This window comes from Triticum dicoccoides, chromosome 3A, assembly GCF_002162155.2.
Source record: "Triticum dicoccoides isolate Atlit2015 ecotype Zavitan chromosome 3A, WEW_v2.0, whole genome shotgun sequence".
Lineage (NCBI taxonomy): Eukaryota > Viridiplantae > Streptophyta > Magnoliopsida > Poales > Poaceae > Triticum > Triticum dicoccoides.
In genome coordinates this window covers 434,124,045-434,145,910 of record NC_041384.1, presented here as the reverse complement: position 1 = coordinate 434,145,910, position 21,866 = coordinate 434,124,045, and positions in this window count along the sequence as shown.

The window sequence follows — 21,866 nt, the reverse complement described above, 5'->3', positions numbered from 1 at the left end:
AAGCTTTGTTAAAAACTCAAGCTCAGAGGGCACCGATCCCCATCATGGGTGCCACCGATCAAAGCTTACCAGCGCGCCATCGCAGAACAAACGCCGGGAAGATTCGAACACACGACTGCGGTCGAAAGTTGTTCGGAACCTGACAAAGAAATCAGCCGGTGGCGGATAGACTTCGACGAGCAAGTCACTTATTTGGATGCCGTGCGCAATGCCAAGAGCTTTGACAAGGTCATCCGGCGAGACGGGAGGCCGGTCACCGTTGATGGTTACCATCAGCACTTTGCCGGCAAACTAGTCATCAAGCGCCGCCATGCCACTATTGAGCGACAGCATGCAGCGACCGAAGGCAGGACGGACCTCCCGGAGATCCGCGTTGACCGGCGACATGATAGTGCGCTTGAGTACAGGGAGTACAGGAGGGGGATTTGGGGGAACTAGAGTAGGAATCGAGATTCCAGAGGTGGGGGAGGGGCGGGAGACTGCGGATGAAAAGGTAGCATGAATTTCGAGCACGCGCCAATATGCTCTCGGCGCGCAAGCGCACGAAAACACCGGTGGCGCCCACATGTCGGCCTAAGAGTCCTAATTCTTCTTTTTTGGAGAGCCCGGCCTTTTTTTCAGGATCTTTTGAGAGCCCGGCCTGAGAGTCATAATTGACCTGTTTGGCATTGCGTTACTACTCGGCCCATATTTAACGACACCTCACTGGCCCAAACAAGTGTACATCATCGAAAAGACACTGAGCTCAAATTATATAACTTGAAAAAGGAGAAATACTCTGAACACTAGAGAATGGTGATTCCCTCATTTAGCCCACCAGTAGTTCGAGACAATAAACAGTTCAAAACAACGATATATACAACATTCAAACACTGACTAGTGACTACTACTAACATAAACAGCAAGACATGATAGTTCATAAGAAGTCTTGCTACACCACCAAAACGCACCCATCTGCAGTGCTCAGACTCTCGTGATCCAGACGAGAATGACATTCTAAACAGAAGCAACTATTACATAGTAAGAGTGACATAGACGAGGATGACCAAATGACAAGGAATATGCATAACAAAAGAAAGAACTACCCATCCAGAACCAGCAGCAAAGACAACAAAGTCATTCGAAGATATGATCCAACACCATCATAATTTGCAACCCCGCTTCAGCGACCAGTGATCCAGAGACACCAGTACTCCACCCTTTTGATGCAACAGCCGAATTACCTATCAACCTGAAGGCTCGAACCACATCACTGCCTGTCGTAATCGAGACATCCAAGGATCAAAGTTAATCCGGATGCCTTTGTCATTCTCGCCTTCTTTTGGCTGCAGGCTGTATTGTTCACAATCACGGGAGTTTGCTCCCGAACTCCTAGGGCTCGCCGTATAGACACAGTTTTCCATAGAAAACAGAGCCTCTCTGCCATCAAGGTCCTTGCCAACGGTGATCTCCTGGTTAATCGAATAATTGAGTCCGAGAAACATAGAGTGTGAACCAAGGCTGTTTACCCACCTCCAAGCAAAAAATCCTAAAGGCCCCAACAAGCTGGTATCCTGCTCATAGACGTAACAGCCACTGTCCGGATACTCGCGTATTACACGGTGCTTGTATATAGTGGGGTTTTTGCAATATAACTTTTCTGGATCATGTGTCCAAATGATCATCAGTCTTTTGCCGTCGTCTGATCGAGCGAGGAACCAGTTGTGCTTCCCTGTTTTTGGCAAAGGTGGTGTGATTACAAAGGGCAGTAACTGTAGGGACACTGCATCATATCAAAAAGGACAGGCATTGTTAATGTAAGATCAGCATTGTTCAGAGTATGAGTAGGATAATGCAAGAAACAGCATTGATATGTCCCTGTTGGAACTGGGAGGAAAATACAGGGAAATGTATACTGGGTTTGAAAATATAGAAGTGCCATGCATGGTTATACTCATGTTATCTGACAATCGATTCTTCATAGGAAACTACCATGTCATGCATGTTATGTAATCATGTTCTGTCCTCACAAACAAATTCTTCAAGGTAACTAACAGACCATGCATTGTTATATACTCGTGTTCTGTGGGCAAAAATTTTGTGAGGATATTATTCTAGCCATTGATTGCTGAAGGGAGAATATAGGTATGTACACATGGTAAGCATTGCAGGATTTCACTACTTCCAAATATAGAGTTCTCCATATGCACATTTACTTCCCTAATGTATGGTTAGATGAAACCAACAGTGTGGTGCATGTTTCTACATCATGAAAATGAGGAAACTAACATGGCCATTGATACACACTCATATTTAGTAGTAGTATATAGATTACTGTAAAATAAGGATAATATCCATATATTCCTAACCGTTTGATTATTCAGGGTACAAATTGGCTGTAATGACATGGTCACAATCGCATGAATTAACTCATTCCAAATATAGCTGATTTATGGCGTCTCTAATACATTGCCATAGTTCTACTCAAATTCTGCTCAAACAGAGACATGCCAATCATCACAAAAATTTCAAACAGTGTCATGGCGTCATCATTAACATGAGAGGAAACAACTTACACGCGCCGTCCCAGCAATACGTGGTGCCATCTGCTTTGTCGATCGCGTAGATGATGCCACTGTGTTCAATAGCATCACCGAAGTGTGTATCAGGTTTGACGATGATCCACTGCGAGCCGAGTTGTCTCCAGCTAAAGAAGGCACCGGCGTAAAGATAGGCGAGTCCGCGGTCGAACAAGGCAATTAGCTTGAAGTTTGCGTAATTCGCATGTCGTGTGGGCACTTGGCAGATTACAATCTTCTGCAAAACAAGGTCCGTCCAACTGACATAGTAATCTAGATGACTTGGACCGCGATGGTAATACTCTATATAATCCAATGGAGGAAGTATAATCTCATGGGAGGTCTGGAAGTTCACGAGCACCACTTTTTACCGTCTTCTCTGAAGGCAGCCATCCAGTGGGAGTTCATGCCGACCCAGTACATACCCGCCAAGAAGTTTCGGGCAATGGTGACCGGATCAATGTCGAGGGAAATGATGTACGGCGACCCACTACATACCTGCAAAGAAGTTTCGGCTAATGGAGAACGGATTGAAGTCGAGGGGCATCATGCACGCCTCTGTATCATGGTGAGCCAATCTCGCAAGACCAGATAGCAGCAAGCAGGGTGTCTTGAAAAGCTTAGGCCTCGCTTCGACGATGGCTGTGTGCATGTCCCTCGAGCATGCAGCCAGCCGCAGGGCGCTCAACATATCCATACACGAACAATAGAGGTCGAGGATGTCACTGGGGAGATTGCTCCAATCGCGGCTCATATGGATGCTGTGCGGTTCACGTTCGGCCATGGTGGAGTTTGTAAGGGGGCTTGATTTACGGGGGAGAAGGATGTCGGTGCTGGAGCGGCTAGCGAGGGAATAGTGGTACTGGGGGAGGCGAGTGAGGTGACGGTACACGGGGGCACAGTGAGATGGAGACGGAGAAGGAGATGGAGATGGAGTGGTGCTATGGGAGCGGAGAGGGAGACAAGGCGAGGCGCCAATGTGTTGTACAGCGGCGGTGACAGACTGCACTGTGCACATGGTGAGGCTGACTTTGGTAACCCGAACACGCCGCCTGGACTAGTGTCAGGCGCAGGGTGTTGTCACTTCACTGTGAGGACCGGATGAATAGTATTTTGACCATCAAGTGTACCACAGTTGTACTACTACTACTACTACTACCAGTAGGTACATGAGTACTCCAGTATTGTATAGCGTAAATAGGTCTCTCGTGCTAGCATGCCTGTTCACTTCATCATTCAGGTATCATCCATATTGCGAGCAGAACCAAATTCTCGTGCATGCCCAATCAACGCTTTGCCGCGATGCATGCAGTGGTCGTTCTGGTGCATCAAGGACGGCATGCGGATCGTTCCACACTTGAGAAGAGGAAAAATGGAAAGGTAGAACGCGACAGCAGAGGAAGAGAATGCTGGCTAACAAGGCTGGGAGGGGATCGAGCAGGAAGTTAATGCTCCATGCCTAAAGGTTTTGGGAAAACTTGATTTTCATAAGGTGACTTATACTCACCTAAACGGAGGGAGTATTCCTTAGCTAGAGAATGTTGTGTCTCCCACTCACGTGCTCAAAAAAAACTACGACACATTTTTTTATCTGTTTGCATAGGTCCCACCTATGAGGAAGGATGGGCATGTACACGAACAGGTACGACTCATCAGTCTACCGGCATAGCCTTTTCGTTTACTCTGCCTAGCCGTCTAATCAACTGCATGCACGCCACTTCTCCCATTTACTTCTCCATCGGGAACCGAGTCTCCTCGGATTCTTCACCTCCCCTTCGTCTTCATTTGCATCCAAACCCCACTACATTCACATTGTTTTAACCTCTTTAAATAATCATCTACTACTTCAGTTAGACTAGCCATGTAATCCTAATTCTCCAAACCATAGCCCTCCGTTCCACCGGTTCCAAATGGCGATAGAGATCGAGATGCAGGTTTTTAGCGTCCAACATGTCCTCGTCGAAGGCTCGATGCGCATAGTTGCCACTATCACCGTCCACCCAAGGGTTGTTCGGCAGTGGATCAACAATGTATCCAACTCCCTCGAAAAGGTAGAGACGAGGGTCATCGGTCTCGACGCAAAGTACACGGAGCATGCACCTGGGAAGATCCAGCGCGCCGCCGTCCTTTAGTTGTGCTTTGAAGATGATGTTTTGGTGTACCACATCATACACTCGCCCTCCATACCAGGTGAGCTTCACGATTTCTTGTCTCAGGAGGACGTATACTTCTGTGGGGCAGCCATCAAAGGGGACAAACAGAAGCTGGAGCCGTACAAGATTGATTTGAATAGCATCACTGACCTTCAAACCAGAATCAAAATTCCTGTAGAAGTTTGTGATAAACAGACACCATCCCTATTCGACGTAGCAAATTTTGTGCTCGGTACAAATCTTCAGAAGGATGATGAGACGGCGGCATTAAGGTCGTCTGGATGGGAGAATTATCCCTTGACGTACGAGCGGATAAAATATGCTGCCCTCGATGCCCGTGTGAGTTTCGAGATAGCTGCAAGGTCCAAAGAGCTTGTTGCGAAGCCGTCTCCCACAGAGAATGATAACAAGAAGAACAAGAAGAAGAAGAAGAAGAAGAAGAAGAAGAAGAAGAAGAAGAAGAAGAAGAAGAAGAAGAAGAAGAAGAAGAAGAAAAGGCTGCACCAGCAGGAGGGCATTATGGATGGATGAACTATTTCCTCTCTTGTAAAAAAAATTATTCCCTCTCGGTGTATATTGATATAGATGGACTATTTCGATGGTGTGCATGTCTTTGGAACAGAGTAGTAGCGTGGGTCCGCTTGACTATAAGGAACTATTTATCTGCATATATAGCTTTCTCTGCTACTCCTTCCAATGATCGGTATGCAGCGCATGTGTCCGTAGACATGACAACTTGTCCATGGAAGTTCAACTACGGCGACCATCACGTTTCATCTCGCGATTCCCACGACACCTCTCCAACCCACGGCACCACGCCCCCCGACGTGCGCCTCACCCCTCTCGGCCGCACCGCCCCTCTGCCTTTGTGTGCATGACATGTGGGCCACCTAAAATGCGGCGAGCATCAAGTTTCTACCACAGCCACCCGCGATTCCCATGACGCCGCTCGAACCCATGAAACCACACGTCCCCCGACCTGCGGCTCACCCCACTTGACCCCACTGCCCCTCTGCCTACGGGAGCATTACATGTGGACCAGTAACCTATCGGGTCCACATGTTATTGACTCAAAGGTAGGTGTAGTAAGGCGCTGAAGCTCAGTCCCGACGGCCCTAAGAGGGAAATGTAACTCCTACGCCAGGGCTTGTAGTGCTCCCGCAGCATGAACTCGTGCCAAACTCGAGATTTGTTTCTTTACTATACATGCATGCAACGATTTAATGGACATTGTAATCTCAACATGTGATGGGGAGCTCTAAATTTGAATTTGAAACTTATAAAATGAAAAGATTCAAAACAAATAAACTGGGAGAGAGGGAGTATATCGTAGGATGTGTCCCATACAAAATAAGTCCCTTGGTTTGTCACCGCGAAGATGCGGTTAGAAAGGAGCACATCGTCTTCCTACTCGTACGACAACAAATCGGCCGCAGACAGCATGGTCCGCCTTTGACCGCCATGTGCAAGGTTCGTGCTATCTTATTGAATCTCACCGTGGTTCCATCGTACCAATTCATGTTGTGGCCCGTTGCATGGCTGATCCCAATGTTGGACAAAGGATCTACGGGAACGGTTTCACCGTTGTAAATGTTGTGCAAATTGATGTTGGTACCCTCCCGTACATATGCAAGCCAATCTCCACTCGCACCGAGCCTAACCTGTGAAACAATGGGCAGGGGGAGAATTAGGAAATGGACACGGAAGTAGTCTTTAGAATGCATTTACTACATGATCAAACTCATCTTACCTGCTCATCGGAGGAAATCCGAGTGCCCCTCAATGTCTGCATCTCAAGAGGCGTCAACTTGCAACTACGGCCACGCCGCGCTGGAGAGACCCCCAAGGAAACATCCTCGTGCGTTCCAGGGAACATCAAGATGCATTTGTATGAGTAGTTTATCTTGTGAGAGAAAAGGATGAACGAGGGAAGGCTTCTAGAGATACATATGGACACTACTATTACCAATGTGCTGGCCCGTGCGTTGCAATGGTTCCAAAGTAGTAGAATAATACTTGTTCACGTGCTTGAAATATAAACACTCTAGTTTTGATATACATGTGTCAGCAGACATGACAGCTTTTCCATGGAAGTTGAACCATGGCGACCATCATGTTTCTTGTTTCTACCACTAAGCCACTGAAGTTCGGTCCCGTGGGCCCCGAGAGGGAAATGTAACTCCTGCGGCAGGCCTTGTGGTGCTCCCGCAGTACGAGCTCGTGCCAAAACTGGAATTTGTTTCTTACAACTACTACCAACTAGTACTAGTAAGGTACACGTGCATTGCACGCATGAGATTCTGGTGATTTGTGCATTATGCGTCTACATGTGGAGCTTTCTGGATTCTAACATGTGGCAAAATCTGGTGGAATGTAAGGTTAGGAAAGTTTGATTAAGTGAGGCGAGTGTTTGATTCAAGCCACACCTTAGGCAAGCCACACTAAGGCCCCACATGACATTCACATAAAAAATGTGGAAAGATTCCCTTAGGCTTGCCAACTTGTTTCTCTCATTTTGAAGAACTAATAACTTTGCCTAAGCTTAGTTGTGGCAAAGTTAGGGTCTGTTTGATTCAAAGGATTTTCATAGGATCTTTGAAGGATTAGAATCCTTAGGAATTTTTCCTACGTTGGTCATTTGATTCGTAGGATTGAATCATGTAGAATATTTTCCTAAGAATTCATTTGTACTACATTTCACAGGAATTCTAACATGCACTCCAACCTCTTGAAAGAAATCCTTTGTTTTTCATGTCACACAATCAAACAAACTCAAATCCTATAGGGATCCCATGAACATGCCATTCCAATCCTACTTTTTTCCTATTCTTGTGTTTCTGCAATCCTATGAATCAAAGAGGCCCTTAGTCATGAATTAAGTTCAACCATGGAGTCTTCTAGATTATACATGTGGCAGAATCTGGTGGATGATATCCAACGGCCAGTAGTGCTCAGATTTGCCATCTTTGTACCGTCGGATTGGCTTCATCCAATGACCAACTTTCAAAGTTTTTCACACACTATATAGGGGGTATAGATATAGATGTGCAGGTCTGTTGCAATGGATCCAAAGTATATATATCTATTTAGTGGAGTGCACTCTAAACACATTATCTATTTATTTTTCTCTAACCTTCCATAGCCATGCAACCAAGCCACATAAGCTTCATGGGTGCCCCCCACATCATATTATTCATACTACGTTAATTGAAAAATAGATAAATCACCCAAAACAAGATCTTCCCGTTTTTTGTTCCTACGATGTTGTGCCGTGCACGTACCTACTAGTTGTAGAGTGGTAGTACTAGTAATATAGTATTAGGAGTACAAACTTGGTACTAGTATGAGTAGTACTAGTACGGAATGCTCCTACTCTATCAACGAGCCCCGTCTGACACCAAATTTCTTGGCTTCCGCGCTACAGCTAGATCTTCCCCTCATTTCTTTTTTCCAACCCGGTGGAGGGCGGGGTGTCGGTTTGCTCAACGGCGGTCCCACATGAAAGTGAAAATGCTAGGCAACACGCCATCCCTAAGCCATGTGTCGTGCTGGACGGGCCGTGTTGTACTCCCGATTCCCGGGCGTGTGGGGGTGCGACGCGAACGCGGCAGGCCTTTTCCTTTTACCAGCAATGTGCTCGTGCGTTGCGATGGATCCAAAGTAGTAGAATAGTAGTATTTGTTCACAAATTTGAAAGAAATCACTATTGTTTTGATATACTCCTAATATATTACTCCCTCCATACCTAAATATTTGTCTTTTTTGAGATTTCAAATGCACTATCACATACGGATTATATTGACATATTCTAGTGTTTCTAGCAAGATGCCCGCGCGTTGCACAAAGTTGATGGAAAAGGTAAGCACAACTTATAAATTGACGGATGGAGTACTAGTTACAGTGATGCATATAATTAAGCAAAGGGATCGCACATGTCGGTATTGACTGGAACGAGAATGCAACAGCACAGAATTAAGGCCACGATGATGCGATCACAGTGGTGGTTACAGAAGGCAAGAAGAAAGATGGATCCATGAACGTATGACCTCCTCCTCCTCAACTTAGTGCGCCGGGCCACCGACCGGCGGCTAAGGAGCGGCGGCTTTTGGGGCGAGGGCGAGGTGCTTCTCAGCAAAGGCATCCAAGGCTTCCAGCCGGTTGAGGAAGGCCAACGTCATAGTGTCCTCACTGGCCTTGTAGATACCTATGTACACGATTTCCTCGTACATGTGGATGTGTAGGTCGATGAATTCTTGCAGGGCGAGGCGCCTCGCGGCGAGCGTGACCTCCAGGTGGACATTCTTCATGGCGTCGGCGGGCAGTTGCAGGGCCACCAGTGCTTGAAAGAGGTTCTGTCCATGGAGGCCGATTAGGGTGGCACGCAATGAGGAGCCCGGGCGCGCGGGCTGGAGGAGTACGGCGATGTCGTCCGCGAGCTTCTTGAGGACGGTGAACTTGTTGCTGGTGGCAACGATCATCTGGTCTAACTGAGAGTCGTAGTTGGAATCGAAGGCGGCCATCCACCAGCCGGTCTCCAACACCGTCTGGAGACGATCCTCGGTGCCATGCCGCAGGTCGGCGTCGTGGACCATCTGGCGCAGCCGCTGGCCGCTCACGAGCATCGCCGCCATGGGTCTGGAGTGAGCTCTTTTGCGCTTAGTGTAGGTTCTTAGGCAAATGCTTAGGTGCGTACGATGTGGTAGATGCATTGGAATGGAGTGGTGCCTTTATATGAGGGCAATGAGGGCAAACTGCGTTGCATTCACATCGTGCAGCCTCTTTTCCAGGACCTCCTCCCATTACTTCCCTCATGCATTAATTGAAGAAGGATGCATTGGCCGTTCAACATATCGGGAACCGCTACTCCCTCCCTCGTCTGCATTAAAGCCGTATCGGGAACTGCGCCGCCTGCTGTCAAATCGAATACTCCCTCCGTCTAGGTGAGTATTAAGTCATCTTACGAAAACCAAATAGTAAACACATAGGCGTGGTGCATTAACTCTCACGTTGTTTCTTATTTTTTGACATAAATAGAGGAATCAACCAAGAAGAGATGTGGGGCTTGTATGCTTTTAATGACTTGAGACTATCAAACATGACATGTAGTGGTCAGTTCGTTGCACAAGAACAAATACAACCCACGTCAGCACACACGCATCTTATATAGCATCACATCCAATGGCTATAAAAGATGAATGAGACCAAACTATATCTCATCTAGATGGGTTCTAGCAAAACTGTATTAATAATACTTAGTACTCCTGCGCCATGTATCACATATTAGTATCATGTAGTACTATATTTATTTATGAGGTATCCAGATGGCACTGCACCGCCAAGAAAAGAGGGTAACATCAAAATTATGGACTACTTTTTTGAGTATGTTGGTAAGGTCCGGTCATAGTCACTTGTTGAAATCTCTAAAAAGACAAATACTCCCTCCGTCCAGAAATACTTGTCATCAAAATGGATAAGAGGAAATGTATCTAGACGTATTTTAGTTTTAGATACATCTCTTTTTATCCATTTTGATGACAAGTATTTTCGAACGGAGGGAGTAGAAAACAGAGTTGGTGATGATGGTGTGCGTGCCATCCTGCAATATAGGCCGTCGGATTTATATCTAACGGATAGGAAAGAAACTATGGCAATTTTGCAAACATATACCCACACGTCTCTCCATGTTCTCAAATAAGTCCTTCCCTCATTCAACCTTTTCTCTCACAAGATAAACTACTCATACAAATGCATCTTGATGTTTCGTGCAACGCACGGGTAGCTAGCTTATTTCTTTTTAAATAGTTTCTGCGATAATTGGGTTGAAGTGATATATTTTATGTCTGCCCCGAATGATTTCAGATTCACTAGTAGTAACAAAGAAAAGGTTGCCTTGTTAATTAACAGAAAACTGGGTGAAAACTATCACATGAGACTGGTAAAAACAGGGCACACTGGGTTCAGCGTCATCGTCACTACAGTTGTGCGCGCGCGAGAAGTCTACATATCGAGGGGGCTAGCGAGCGAGGCACCGAGAAACAATGTTTGAAAGAGAAACCAATTGACAGATTATGATCAGATCGAGTTGTCACCCTTCTGCTGTCATTGTTGGGGGGGAGGGAGAGAAAGACGTATCGAGAGTGTGCGCGGTAGGCACAGAGGCACAACTAGCGAGTGTGTGTGTGTGTGTGTGCGTGTTTGAAAGAGGAGTAGATAGATTATTATCAAGATCAATGTGCCACCCTACTAGCTCCTTCGGTTCCGGGTAGTGTGTGTGTGTGTGTATGTTTGAGAGAGAAGCCAGTTGATAGATTAGTATCAAGATCGAGGTGTGACCCTACTCCTTCGGTGTTGGGAAGTGTGGGTGTGTGGGGAGGGGGGCAGTGACACTCACATATCTCTACTATTATAAAAACAGAGTTGGTGATGATGGTGTTGCTACCATCCTGCAATATAGGCCATCCAGTTTATATCCGACGAACAGGAAGGAAACTATGGCAATTTTGCAAAAAGATACCCACACCCCTCTCCGCATTTGCAAATAAGGCATTCCCTCGTTCATCCTTTTCTCCCACAAGATAAACTTCTCATACAAATGCATCTTGATGTTCCGTGCAACGCATGGGCATCTTGCTAGTAGGGAGAAGAAGTTTGTGTGACACATATCTAGCTATATGAAGGGATAGGTAGATAGCATATGTGTGAGAGACATTAGTGGCTGTGGGTGGGCGGAATTAAAGGGGTCGGCGTGTTAGACAAAGAGAGCGTGTGTGTTTCTGTGTGAGAGACTTGTAGGACGGGGTAGAAAGACGAATTTAAACCTGACGGAGGGAGAGAAATACACGAAGTGCGCGTGTGTGATTCCGATGCCCACAGGGAAATGAGATATGTATGCGTGTGAGAGAGATTGCACAATTCATTCACGTATCACAATCTAGCGATCATGGACGTGCATCGCTTGAACATAAGTCAATATCTACTTCGTATCGTGGCCAAAGGTACAATATCGATTCAACGCTATAAATATTGGACACTCACATATCACATTTTTCTATTTAAATAAGCCTTTTTAGTTGTGCATGCCAAAGTTACAGTGATGTTTCTTCAAACAACCAATGTAGCTATCATGAACATGCACCATTGTTACTCTTGCATTCAAATTCATTAGTCTTGTATGATTTAAGTTTCTATTTTGAAGTAATATATATAATATTCATATATGAATTCAATGGGTACGCAATTTATGAAATGGAGGCTATGTAATCATATGAGGTAACACTTTTAAGTAGCTGACTACAATATCCATTTCTTTTCATGCACCTCTACACTAACACGTCAATGCATTATGTTTAAAGTAAATAACCAATGGCACTAAATTATCTATTTACACGAGAAATACATAGGCTGAGCGTTTGATCCCTTTTTTTGTGAACGCGTCACTACACCCGTACGATTGGCCGCGCCCGTGTGAACGTCCAAGTTATCGGCGCATCATCTCGAGTTATTGTCTTTTTTCTGGGGTGGACTTCACACCAGTTATTAACTGCTGACGCGTGCCCCATGTACACAGTCTAGCATGACCTTCTGTTGTCTACTACACAACCTTCTTCTTGTAGACGTTGTTGGGCCTCCAAGTGCAGAGGTTTGTAGGACAATGGCAAATTTCCCTCAAGTGGATGACCTAAAGTTTATCAATCCGTAGGAGGCGTAGGATGACGATGGTCTCTCTCAAGCAACCCTGCAACCAAATAACAAAGAGTCTCTTGTGTCCCAACACACCCAATACAATGGTAAATTGTATAGGTGCACTAGTTCGGCAAAGAGATGGTGATACAAGTGCAATATGAATAGTAGATAAAGGTATTTGTAATCTGAAATTATAAAAACAACAAAGTAACGAATGATAAAAGTGAGCGTAAACGGTATTGCAATGCTAGGAAACAAGGCCTAGGGTTCATACTTTCACTAGTGCAAGTTCTCTCAACAATAATAACATAATTGGATCACATAACTATCCCTCAACATGCAACAAAGAGTCACTCTGAGGGAGTCCTGGATTAGGGGGTGTTCGGGTAGCCGGACTATACCTTCAGCCGGACTCCAGGACTATGAAGATACAAGATTGAAGACTTCGTCCCGTGTCCGGATGGGACTTTCCTTGGCGTGGAAGGCAAGCTTGGCGATGCGGATATTCAAGATCTCCTACCCTTGTAACCGACTTTGTGTAACCCTAACCCTCTCCGGTGTCTATATAAACCGGAGGGTTTTAGTCCGTAGGACGACTTCATCATACAACAATCATACCATAGGCTAGCTTTTAGGGTTTAGCCTCATTGATCTCGTGGTAGATCTACTCTTGTACTATCCATATCATCAATATTAATCAAGCATGACGTAGGGTTTTACCTCCATCAAGAAGGCCCGAACCTGGGTAACACATCGTGTTCCTTGCCTCCTGTTACCATCCGGCCTAGACGCACAGTTCGGGACCCCCTACCCGAGATCCGCCGGTTTTGACACCGACATTGGTGCTTTCATTGAGAGTTCCTCTGTGTCGTCGCCTTTAGGCCCGATGGCTCCTTCGATCATCAACAACGATGTAGTCCAGAGTGAGACTCTTCTCCCCGGACAGATCTTCGTCTTCGGCGGCTTCGCACTGCGGGCCAAGTCGCTTGGCCACCTTGAGCAGATCGAAAGCTACGCCCCTGGCCATCAGGTCAGGTTTGGAAGCCTAAACTACACGGCTGACATCCGCGGGGACTTGATCTTCGATGGATTCGAGCCACAGCCAAGCGCGCCGCACTGTCTCGATGGACATGATATAGCTCTGCCGCCGAACAGCGCCTTGGAGGCCGCACACGCATCGGTTCCGACCATTGATTCGGAGCCTACTGCGTCGATCGAGGATCAGCGGTTGGACGCTGCCTCAGGGGCTGCGATCTTAGAGGCGATTGAGCCGAACTCCAGCCCCACACTCCACATGGCCCCTGACTCCGAGGAGCCGGATTCCTTTCCGAACTCCGAACCCCCCGCGCTCCTACCGATCGAATCCGATTGGGCGCCGATAATGGAGTTCACCGCCGCAGACATCTTTCAGCACTCGCCCTTCGGCGACATCCTGAATTCGCTAAAGTCTCTCTCTTTATCAGGAGAGCCCTGGCCGGACTACGGTCAGCAAGGATGGGATTCGGATGATGAAGAAATTCAAAACCCACCCACCACCCACTTCGTAGCCACTGTCGACGACTTAACCGACATGCTCGACTTCGACTCCGAAGACATCGACAGTATGGACGACGATGCAGGAGACAACCAAGAACCAATGCCTATAGGGCATTGGACAGCCACCTCATCTCACGATGTGTACATGGTGGATACCCCTAAAGGAAGCAACAACGAGGAAAACGGGGATGGAAAGAGGGATCGATCTCTCGAAAAACAATCAAAGTGTCGGCGTAAACGCCGACCCAAGCCCCGCCTCGATAAAGACCTAGCCATAGAGCAGGATGAGCCGGTAGACGACGAGCATGCCTTAGAGCAACCGTCCCAACAGGACAACCCGGATAGAGAAACTGAACATCGCTCCCCCGGCGAAAATGGCATTCCGGACGACCCTGCACCGGACAAGCCCACGAAGCAGAAGAAACTCCACAAACGGCTCGTTGCAACCGCACGCAGCCTGAAAAAGCAGAAGCGGAAGCTAAAAACTGCGGAAGATGCACTCAGGATTAGATGGAGTAAAGTAATCAATACCGCAGACAAATACGGTGACAGTCGCCGCACTAAAAGCTATCTGAAGAGAAAGCTACTGCCTGAATTCGACGAGTAGGCCTTAGAGCCCTCGCATTCCAAAAGTGAGAAAGCCACACGGTCGGATAGACGACCCCATGGCCAGCATAAAGCGGCAAGCAGCGCCACACTTAAGCCGGCATGCGACCCACTTAAGGATTCGCATCATGGCCCAGCCAGGTCCATTTACGGGCCAAGAAAGCAAGCTCTCGTAAGCAATGCAGTAAAGCCATTATCAGAATCCGGCACACCCAAATATAGGGGTGCCGCACACCCCCTATGTTTCACCGATGAGGTCCTGGATTATGAATTTCCAGCGGGATTCAAACCCGTAAACATAGAGGCATATGATGGAACAACAGACCCTGGAGTCTGGATCGAGGATTATATCCTCCACATACATATGGCTAGAGGAGATGACCTCCACGCCATAAAATACTTACCCTCAAGCTTAAAGGGACAACCCGACATTGGCTCAAAAGCCTTCCTGAAAACACAATCGGAAGTTGGGAAGAGCTCGAGGATGTTTTCCGAGCAAATTTTAAAGGGACCTATGTCCGCCCTCCGGATGCAGACGATCTTAGTCACATAACTCAACAACCCGGAGAGTCAGCTCGGCAATTCTGGAATAGATTTCTTACTAAAAAGAATCAGATAGTCGACTGTCCGGACGCAGAAGCCTTAGCGGCTTTCAGGCATAATGTCCGAGACGAATGGCTCGCCAGACACCTCGGCCAAGAAAAGCCAAGAACAATGGCCGCACTAACAAGCCTCATGACCCGCTTTTGCGCAGGAGAGGACAGCTGGTTGGCAAGATGCAGCACCAGTGACCCAAGTACATCCGAAACTAGGGATGGAAACGGAAAACCGCGACGCAATAAGGACCGTCACCAGACTAAGGAAAAAAGTCCGAAGAGCACGGTAGTCAACGCCGGATTCAAAAGCTCACGACAGAATCAGAAAAAGCTGCCCCTCCAAGATAACAGGGACGACCTATCCAACCTAAACCAAATCTTGGATAGGATATGTCAAATACACAGCACTCCCGGAAAGCCTGCTAACCATACCCACAGAGATTGTTGGGTTTTCAAACAATCCGGCAGACTCAACGCCGAACACAAGGGGCTCGACACACCAAGCGAAGACGAGGACGAACCCCAAAAGCAGAGTACCAGGAAACAAAAGAATTTCCCACAAGAAGTAAAAATTGTAAACTCACTCCACATAACAAAACGTGTGGCGCCCATAAAGGTACGCGCCCCACGGCCTATCCCAAAGGAATCCCGCCACTGGTTGTCAAAACCAATCATCTTCGATCATCTGGATTATTCTAGAAGTGTCAGGAACCCAGGCTGGACTGCCCTGGTACTCGATCCAATAATTGGCGGACTCCAGTTTTCAAATGTCCTTATGGACGGTGGCAGCGGACTCAACCTGATATATCAGGACTCAATCCGCCACATGGGGATCGACCCAAAAAGAATTCGCCACAGCAAAACCTCCTTTCAAGGAGTAACGCCAGGTCCGGACACCCATTACATGGGTTTTCTCCGGCTCGAGGTTATTTTCGGCTCTGCCGATAACTTGCGTCGCGAAAAGCTGACTTTCCACATCGTCCCATTCTCAAGTCGCTATCAAGCACTACTGGGACGCGGGCTTTCGCCCGCTTTAACGCAATACCGCATTATGCATCTCTTACGCTTAAGATGCCCGGTCCACGCGGCATCATCTCCTTAAAGGGGAAGCAGTGAGAACACCTCCCCCAAGCGGAGGATTGTGCGGCCGCTTTAACAGCCCCACAATACAATGGCTTCACCAGCCAGAACATCGGAACAGGTCATTAAGACCACGGACACGGATAGACGAGTCCGGCACAAAAGTATCGCTGATAAAGGCTTAGTGGCCATATACCCCTGCACTAGGGGCTTCACACGTATAAAATAAGAGACAATAAAGCTCAATTTTTCATATTTTACTTTACACTTTGTTTATTTCATATAACTTTTGTTCGGCACACCCTTTTTTCAACTTAGTTGCTCTCTTTTTATAGATGAACGTCGTGCTGCGCCCGTCCTGGATACGGCACAACGGAGACACAGGCGCAGACGTGCAGTAGGGACCCGTTCCAAGGACTCTTTTCAGATTAAGACCCTGCATAAACCTTTTTTACTGTCTCTTGTTGATACACATCCCCTGGTTCTATGACCAAGGAGGAGGCTGGCGTCTTGGCATGTGGCCACGTCAGAATTCTTGCGCGTACCTAGACACTAGGGGCTTATACCTTAGAGCGTTACCTCGCCCGCTCTCATAATGACCGAATACCTTAGGGAGTGTTCGGCGTCGCGAGTTTGGCCTTATATGAATCAGCTCCGAGTCATGATTTTGGTCAAATGTTGGGTTGCCCGGCTCCCATGTTCGGCCGCCTTACGTTCCGCTCTATCGGCTAAGGCGGCACCAGGAGAACTACTGCGATTGTGCCCTGGTTCGGCCAGGCGAGCACCTCAGTAGAGAAAGCCGAAAACTGACTGTCATGATATGGCATGAGACTGGTCAACCACTTGATGAATCTCCGGAATCTGTAGGATTCCTCCGCATTAACGAAGGCCATTTCCCGGCCAGGCACATACGTGCCCCGAATTCGGGCGAGCGCAGTCGCCACCAGGGGCTACCTAAATAGTCCCATTGTCAAGCTCCTATGGCTAAGTGAAAGTGTTAAAGCATTATAGTCCGGTTGCCTAGCTCGCTGCGTTATCACCTCCTTTGTAGGACCAAGACATTGGATTAAGTGTGAAAATGCGCCTTCTGCGAGCACCCCCGCACTATGTGCGTGGGGGCTGAAGCCAACGACTGTAATCTTTCAGATTTTGTATATATATATCTTACAACGGCCGCACAGGAGGTGTTCCAAATACTTGAAGGCACAAGTATAAAAGGCTACTACAATTCATCAAAGTATTGCTTTATAATTACATATGCTATCAGAACATAGCATCCTTCGAGCACTGCGTCTCTATTAAACGAGCGCCTTCAAGGACTTCCTGAAAATAGTGTTCGGAGGGTACTCGGCTTTTGTCCGAATCTTGGGATGCAACAACAGTGGTCTCCATCTCTGCCCATTATGTCTTTACACGGGCAAGAGCCATCCGTGCGCCCTCTATGCATGCTGACCTCTTCATCACATTGATACGTGGCACCGCGTCAAGGAATTGCTGCACCAAGCTGAAATAACTCTTCGGCTCCGATCTCCCCGGCCACAGATGACCCATGACGTACTTCATGGCGAGTCTGGACAATCTATTCAGTTCGGCCCATTGAGCCAGACGATCGTCCACTGCCAGTGGACGCTCTGGATTCTGGAACTGCGACCAGAAAAGCCTTTCCACTTCGTGATCTTCTAGATCTCGAAAGTATTCGGTCGCATCAGCATCACTCGCTGCCAAATCCAGATATGTGTCCTCCGCACTCCACATCCGGTCCAACGGAGCAAACTTCGGATCGCAAAACTTCCTCTGCAGCATAAAGGGATTTCCAGCCGCAATCTGTCCGGCCTGACGCAGCTCCTCCTTCGCAGCTCTCATCACAGAGCGAGCGTCCTTGGCATCAGCAATGGCCTTCTCTAAGTCCGTCTATCTCGCCCGGTCTTCTTTCTCAAGAAACTTGCAACGGTCAGCAGCACTTTTTAACTTCACGGCCATCACGGCCATCTCCTTCTTGCTTCGGCAGTGAGCAGCCTGTTCGGCTCTTAGCTCTTCAAGGAACTTCTCGGCAGCCGCATCACTTTTCCTGGCTTGTTCCTTAGCTCGGGCAAGTTCCGCCCGAAGACTCTCCACGGCGGCCGCACCATCTGCGTCAAGCACACACATTGTAAGATACTGGCATAAAGCTCCTCTTACCAGATGCCGCCCGAGGAATTGCATACCTTGAGCCTCATCAAGCCGCTCATTGACGAGCGCGATGTCGGCATCTGCCACATCAAGTTGCCGCTTTAGTTCGGCAAAATCATCAGTTCGGCTCGATTCCGGACACTTCACCACCTGTATACAAAGGCGGCATTTTAGACCTGGGATTATGATCCTCTGTGCACCATCAATTTTGACAACGCACAGAGTCTCAGGGGCTACTATCTACACAGGGCGCATCTTGTTTATGCGCAACTGACAAAGAAGTACATTACCAAACGTACCTCAAAACCTGTCAGCAAACTTCTGACGGCCTCATGCAATCCGCTTTTCGTGGACGAAATCCTTCCAATCACCGTACCCATCAATGCACGGTGCTCCTCTGAGATAGAAGCTCGCCCCAGCAGAATCATCAGCTCCTCCGACCGCGCATCGGACGGTGCCGGACTCGTCCTATGACCTCCGTCGAAGGTCAGACACGGAGAACCTTGGGGGGACATATGGCTACCTTCCACCCCTGCCGGATTCAGAGAAACCCTCCGCGACGACACCTCAGGGTTGCCCGCCTCGCCAGGCGGTACGGCAGGGGGAGGCATTCCACTCTCCATCATCTCTGGAAGAAGATTCCCCGAAGACAAGCTCTGCTGAGAAGGGCTGAGGTCCGAGCTACAAAGTAAAATTTCGGTTAATCTTCTCAGATAAAAAGCAAGGATTTCTCTCATCCCTCTAAAGGAATATCTTTCTCTACTTACAGCTCGCTGGAGGGCTGATCCCTTTGAGGGCATAGTTCGGCCGAGGATCTCCCCGGCGTCGGACCCTCTGACGAGGGCTTTTTCCCCTGCTTTCAGGCCATGGTCTCCGGGTCGTCAGAGGCGACCCTCTTCTTCCCCTTAGGAGAGGAATTGTCGGTTCTTCCCTTCGGAGCAGCCTCCTTCGAGGAGGCCATAGTTTCCTTGTCCTCCCCCTCACTTCCCTCCAAAGGCACGATCTTCAACATCCTGACTAGCACGGGATCCGGCCTGGTCTCAGGAAGGGGAGCCGGACACCTGATCAGCTTTGCCTTCGCTATCCACTCCTGTTTAAAAGGACAACTCTTTTAGGGGCGAATTTATGACAATTTTACGGATAGCGAGTCCGGGCACAAGGTTACTTACTTGAGTATCCGGGCGATTGTAGCTTAAACCTGCGTCCTCGGTCAAATCCGGACACATTGCTTGTGATCCGAAGAACATTTTATACATCTCAACGGGCGTTGCGCCCATAAAATGCTGGAGAGCTCGTGGTCCCTCCGGATTAAACTCCCACAGACGAAGGGAGCGACATTTGCCGGGCAGTGTTCGGCGAATCAGCATGACCTGCGTCACCTTGACCAGGTTGAGGTCTCTTTCTAAGAGATCCCTAATGCGGCCCTGCAAGAAGGGCACGTCTTTGGATAACCCCCAATCTAATCCTTTGATGACCCATGACGCTAGCCGTGGTGGGGGACCCGAGCGAAAGGCAGGAGGCGCCACCCACTTGGCGCTCCTCGGAGTGGTGATATAGAACCACCCTCGTTGCCACAAGCCGAGCTCCTCTTGAAAGGAGCCCTCGGGCCATGGAGCATCAGCATTCTTACTTACGACAGCGCCTCCGCACTCTGCATGCCGTCCCTCGATCATCTTCAGCTCCACTCCAAAAGTCTTGAGCCATAATCCGAAGTGAGGAGTAACATGGAGGAACGCTTCGCACACAACGATGAATGAGGAAATGTGGAGGATGGACTCCGGAGCTAAGTCATGAAATTCCAGCCCATAATAGAACATCAACCCCCTCACGAAGGGATCCATCGGGAAGCCTAACCCCCGAAGGAAGTGAGACATGAACACTACACTCTCACCGGGCTGGGGACTGGGAATAGCCTGCCTTTGAGCAGGCAACCTATGCAAAATTTCAGCGGTCAAGAACTTAGCCTCTCTCAACTTTAGCACGTCCTCCTCCGTGACGGAGGAGGGCAACCATCGGCCTTGAAGGTCGGAACCGGACATTGTCGATGGTCTGAAGCGCCTGGAATCTGGAGCCTAGGGTGTTGGAACTCGAGGCGACGGGCGAACTTGTTTTGAGATTGGAGAAAAGGAGTAAGGCCTTGGTCTCTTTATAAGAGGTTGAATACCAGGAGCCCTCCCCGTAACCGTTTGGGACTCGCCTTTAATCGAGAAGACATGCTAACGGGCACAATTGGGTTACCCATGTCTGTATTGATGAGAATCCGGTAAATAAAGGGGACACCATCTCTGTTTTGACAAGACATGCCAAGGAAACCGCCTCGCAAAACACGCTGAGGTGGAAAAGTGAAAACGATTTGAATAAAGGCTTGGCCGTAGTGTGATGTCACGCTGCGGAATACGTCAACGGATTAGATTTGTGTTAATATTATTCTCTCTGTGGCAGTACGTGGAAACTTATTTTGCAGAGCCGGACACTACTCTTGGTGTTTACAAACTTTTATGAAGAATTTGGAGGAGGAACCCGGCTTGCAATGCCGAAGACAATCTACGCGCCGGACTCGTCGTCATTGAAGCCTGGTTCAGGGGCTACTGAGGGAGTCCTGGATTAGGGGGTGTTCGGGTAGCCGGACTATACCTTCAGCCGGACTCCAGGACTATGAAGATACAAGATTGAAGACTTTGTCCCATGTCCGGATGGGACTTTCCTTGCGTGGAGGGCAAGCTTGGCGATGCGGATATTCAAGATCTCCTACCATTGTAACCGACTTTGTGTAACCCTAACCCTCTCCGGTGTCTATATAAACCGGAGGGTTTTAGTCCGTAGGACGACTTCATCATACAACAATCATACCATAGGCTAGCTTTTAGGGTTTAGCCTCATTGATCTGGTGGTAGATCTACTCTTGTACTATCCATATCATCAATATTAATCAAGCAGGACGTAGGGTTTTACCTCCATCAAGAGGGCCCGAACCTGGGTAAAACATCGTGTTCCTTGCCTCCTGTTACCATCCGGCCTAGACGCATAGTTCGGGACCCCCTACCCGAGATCCGCCGATTTTGACACCGACACACTCCAAAGTCACTAATAGCGGAGAACGAACAAAGATATTATGGTAGGGTATGAAACCACCTCAAAGTTATTCTTTCCAATCAATCCGTTGGGCTATTCCTAGAAGTGTCACAAACAGCCCTAGAGTTCATACTAGAATAACACCTTAAGACACAAATCAACCAAAACTCTAATGTCATCTAGATACTCTAATGTCATCTCAAGTATCCGTGGGTATGATTATACGATATGCATCACACAATCTTAGATTCATCTATTCAACCAACACATAGAACCTCAAAGAGTGCCCCAAAGTTTCTACCGGCGAATCACGACGAAAACGTGTGCCAACCCCTATGCATAGGTTCATGGGAGGAACCCGCAAGTTGGTCACCAAAACATACATCAAGTGAATCACGTGATATCCCATTGTC